This window comes from Chiloscyllium plagiosum, unplaced genomic scaffold (genome assembly GCF_037043375.1).
Source record: "Chiloscyllium plagiosum isolate Xiang-an unplaced genomic scaffold, Cpla_swu_hap1 HiC_scaffold_180, whole genome shotgun sequence".
Classification (NCBI taxonomy): domain Eukaryota; kingdom Metazoa; phylum Chordata; class Chondrichthyes; order Orectolobiformes; family Hemiscylliidae; genus Chiloscyllium; species Chiloscyllium plagiosum.
The window spans coordinates 234,586-239,798 of record NW_028270319.1 but is presented as its reverse complement, the minus strand read 5'-3'; positions in this window follow the sequence as shown (position 1 = coordinate 239,798).

Below are 5,213 nucleotides of genomic sequence, written 5' to 3'. Positions count from 1 at the left end.
CCACTATGATATGGGCCCCTCTCCCGCTCCGAGTTGAGGTGCCTTTCACACCCTGTCTCCTTGTGCTGACACCTTCAGGGATCTATGGACTTATCCACCAAGGTCCCTGTATTCCTCAGTACTCCGCAAGGACCTACCGTTTATTATGTCTGTACTTCGCTTATCGTACCTCCCACAGAGTATTACCTCACTTCAATCAGAACTAAACTCTGCTTAGATTATCATCAATCGACATCGGACTGCAGACGGAGACCACCCTCCTCACTGTGAACAATACCCTCACCTTTCATGTCATCTGCAAACCTACTCTTGATACCTTCTGCTTTCACATCCGAGTTATTAATGTTCAATGGTTCCTGCACAGATCCCTGTAGTGAAAGTATTCTATCTATCAATTTTGCATCCAATTTGCCAACTTGCCTTGGAACCCAGTCTTTTTGGACCAGCCTTCCATGTTGGATCTTGTTTAAGGACTTATTCAAGTCTATGTAAACCACATCATCTGCACTTCACTCATCAATATACTTAAGCACCATTTCAAAAAAACTGAACTGAACTCCTCAGACAGTATCTTCCTCTGCCAAATCCGTGATGACTAAACCGTGTTGATCCTTACCTTTGCAAGTGTTGATTCATCCTCACAATTGTTCCAATAATTTCCCTCCCCCTGCAGTCAGACTATCTGCTCTAATTACCTGGCCTACCCGTGCTGCCCTTCTTGAACAAAGGAACCACATGCGCTATCCTCCAGTCATTCAGCACTTCACCTGTGTTCAGCAATGTAATATATTTATCCACCAGGGCCCCAACAATCTCTGGGTAATTAGCATGGGGTCAAAGAATGCTGGTCCAGGCAGTGACACCCACATCCCATGAATGAATAAATAAAAATACATATGTCCCTCCCTACCTCTGCAAACCACTCCAGCTGCAGCAATTTGTACTGGCTTGGTAACACCGTTCAGGCCCTGACCACTCTCTGTAACTCTCTCACTACCTCCAGCACCTTCACTTCTCCCTGTTCGTATCGTGTCAAGAAACCTTGACAACGATTCCCCTTTCCATTTCCCTCCTCATGCTAGCAGACCCATTGCAATCCCTTTAAAACTTACTCTAAAACTCTCTCTCTCACTTCAGGATTTTAAGTACTTTGTGGTGATCTTCTCAGACTCACAATCTAATATGATCCATTTTGTCCTGAATGAGGGGATTTCTTGCTGAGTTTTTATCTGTTTCAGTGGAATGTCCTTTTGTTGAGTATTTTACACTGTTCCTTCAAATGTTTTCCACTGTTCATTTACAGACACATATTTCAGTCTGTTCAGCCTGTTTACCTTGGTCAGTTCTCCTCTCAAACTCATGTAATTGGCTATTTTTGTTTCTAGTTGTAGCTTGTCCTTTCTGTGTTTCACTTTAAAACTTTATATTTCTTTAAACTGCACTTTATCACAATTTCCCAGAGGATCTCTCCAGGTGACATTACTCATTCACTAAGTTTTATCACACAACAGTCTCTCTGAGACAGTTACATCCCTCGCCAGTTGCACAATGTGTTATTCTAAGAAACACTGAAAAAAATTCTCCGAACTCCTCTTCCAATATCACTGTTGTCAGTGTGATTGTCCCAGACGTTGCGAATATTGACGTTTCACTAAATGTTCACCATGCCTTTATTAAAAATTCCAATGAATTCCTATTTATTGCAGTGACGAGCCATGAATTTACATTCAGATTGACTCTACTTCATGTTCTGATGCCAAATGCTTTCTCTGTAATGCCTTTCTTACCCATTATTGTTAGCGTCGTCCATTTTGCCTGAGTTTGCACAAGGTTGTGATCCATTGAATATTTATGTTCTACCTTTTGTTCGCCCTGTAACCACATCTCTCTGGTGTCTAAATCCCTTTTATCTCTGTGTCATAAATCCATCTACCTTGTTGCAGAGTCTTTGTCCATTAATAAAAAAACATAATTTACTCATTCGCACAATTTCCTGTCACAAATGGATTTGCTGATCTACAGTTTTAGTTAAACTTTGTCCCATCCTGTTCCTTTCTGTTGTCTTCGGTCACATTCCCACGCTGCTCTGATGCTTCACGTTTTCTCTTTGGATTTGGAAAGCTCCTTTCACCTGGACCCTGTTCCTGCATCCTCTCTGTCAGTTTAAAGCCGTGTCCATAAATCTACCAACGTAATTGGCCAGGACATTGTTCCACTGGAACTGTGCTGGGACCAATCTGAATGGATTTTTTTTTAAAAAACAGGTATGGAATGTGGGTGTCTCTGGCTGACTCGCCTTTATTGCCCATCCCTTGCTGCCTTGAGCTAAGCAGCTGGCTCGCCCATTTCACAGGGTAATTGAGAGGCAAACATTTTGCTGTGGGTATGTCGTGCAGACCACATGAGAGTGAACTGTTGTCTTTCTCTGAAGGTCAAGTGTTTGGATTTTTATAAATACTTATTTATGGATTGTTAATTCCAATTTTTAAAACATATATTCATTTAAAATTCCACATGGTTAGAAGTTAGAAAGAAGAAGAGGGGTGGTCACTATGTTGGGACTGTACTGTAGACTGTTGTAGACCCAACAGATACCAGAGGAGCAGCTGTGTAGAGAGATTGCAGATAACTATAGGAATAATAGAGAAGTATTGGCTGGAGATTTTAATATTCACAGTTTTGACTGGGCCACCTCGAGTATAAAAAGACCTGGACAGAGGGCAATTTTTCAAATGTGTCCAAAAAAGGTTCCTAAATCAATATGCAGAGGGCCCTATTCTCCTCAGGCAGGTGCAACACTGGACGTCCCCTCAGAAAACGAGGTCGGGCAAGTGACTGAAGTGTCATTCAGAGAGCACTTTGGGTCCAGTGCCCACAACTGTCTACGTTTTAACATAGTTATGGAAAAAGATCAGCAGGTCCGCAGATTGAAGAGGAAAACTGGAACAGGGCCAGGTTTGGGGCCATTAGGCAGGATCTGGCCAGCGTCAATGCCGTGAATTTAAAATTGCACAACAGCCAGTTGTAGTCCAGCTCACTTTGGAAGCGCTGGTAATCACTGTAACAGATGAAGGGCTTAAACTAAGTATGTTTGATACTATATTCCATGACACTGCCATCCTGTTGCTATAAATTCTGTACCTTAGGATTGTGCTCCACAACCACCTGATGAAGAAGCAGTGCTCTGAAAGCTAGTGCTTTCAAATAAACCGGTTGGACTGGAACCGAGTGTCGTGTGATTTTTAACTTTGTCCACTCCCAGTCCGACACCGGCACCTCCACATTATGATTCCAATCGATCGGGTGAGTATGTTTGAAGGAAAAGGAACAACTGGCAAATGGGAGGCTTTTCAAAGTGTGATATCAAGAATCCAGGGCCAGTATGTCCCATTGGGGTAAAGGGAAAAGCTGGCAGGTTTAGGGATCCTTGGCTGATGAGGGATAATAAGGCTCTGGTCTTGAAATGAAGACTGCATGCATTGGGTTTAAGCTTTCCGTATCTACATAAACTCATCCATTCTTAAAGACGCGATCAATCTGTGGAGACCCTACAATCCTCTCAGTCCCTGTAACACTCCCAATCTGCAGAAGTCATTCCAATGCCTGTGACTCTTCTGATCCAGACGAACTATCTATGCGCTATCTTTTCATTGCCAGCACCCACCCTGTCAATGTCTGCTCCTCCACTATATCCATCCATCTGCTCATTTCCATAATCTTCCCCAGTTCTTACATGTATAAACATCACCCTCCCCGACAACCCTTCCCACTTTGACCAAACTGGAGGAGGTTACAAATGCTCCCTAATCTGTGAAACTGTCTCCAACCAAAATTGCTCTCTTTATCCCTTGGAAAATCTGTATGATTCCACTCCCTCCATGTCTAAATAACCTGCAGAACCTAAGCCTTCCTGTCTATAAACATCTTCAGTCACGACTACCCTCCACATGTCTGTTTGTTTTTCCAATCTGTACAACCCACGTTATCTCTGTATTCATCTCCATTCACCTGAAAGATTCATGTCTGTGCAAAAACACCCCATCCTACCAACATCCCTATCCCTGTGAACTGATCCATCCCTCCCAACCTCCCCAACTCCATGAAACTCCTGTAGGCCCTACAGCTCTCCACATTTCTGTAACCTGCTGTGGCTCTGTGCTCCTCCCTCCCTGTGAAACCACCTCTAGTCCCCACAACCCTCTGTCTCTGTTACCTCATACAACCTCAGCAACGCCTCCTCTTTGTGTCTCTTCATTCAGACCCCATCCTCTACAGCTTCCCGAAACCTCTTCCTGCCTTCATAACACACGCTATTTAGAACATAGAATAGGACAGCCCAGGACAAGTCCTTCAGCGCTCGATATTGTGCTGACCCTTTATCCTCCTCTTAAGACTAAACAAACCTACATACCCTACATTTTGCTATAATCGCTGTGCAATGCAAGAGTTGCTGAGATGTCCGTAATGTGTCTGAATCTCCTACCACGGCTGGCAGTCCATTCCACGCACCCACCATACTCTGTGTAAATAACTTATCTCTGATATCTTAGTTAAATCTTCCGCCAATTACCATAAAAAATATGTCCCCTTGTGATTGCCATTTTGCCATGGGAAGTTGTCTCTGGTTATCCACACAATTGATGCCTATCTTGCCTGAAGATTCCTGAAGAAGGGTTCATGCCCGAAACGTCGATTCTCCTGCTCCCTGGATGCTGCCTGACCTGCTGCGCTTTTCCAGCAACACATTTTCAGCCCCTCTTTACCTTGTACACCTCTATCATGTCACCATTATTCTTTATTCACTCCGATCAGAAAAGCCCGAGTTTCCACAACTTACTTCAATGGGCATGACCTCCAGTCCAGGCAGCATCTTGCTAAGTATCCTCTGTCCTATCTTTAAAGCTTCCCCATCCTTCCTATAATGAGGTGAACAGAACTGTTCACAGTATTCCAAGTGTGGTGTAACCGGGGCTCTATAGAGCTGCAGCAAAACCCTGGAACTCTTAAACCCAATCCCTCGCTAATGAAAGCCAACACACCGTATGCCTTCTTAACACCCTCTCAACTTGGGAAGTAACTTCAGGGACACAGGAACCCTCTGTTCGTGCACACTGTTAAGTATCCTGCCTTTAACCATGTAAAGTTCTTTTTCTGCAGAATCCTCCAATCTGAAACCATCCCTATCTTTGTAACTTCCTCCAGTCCCTACAACA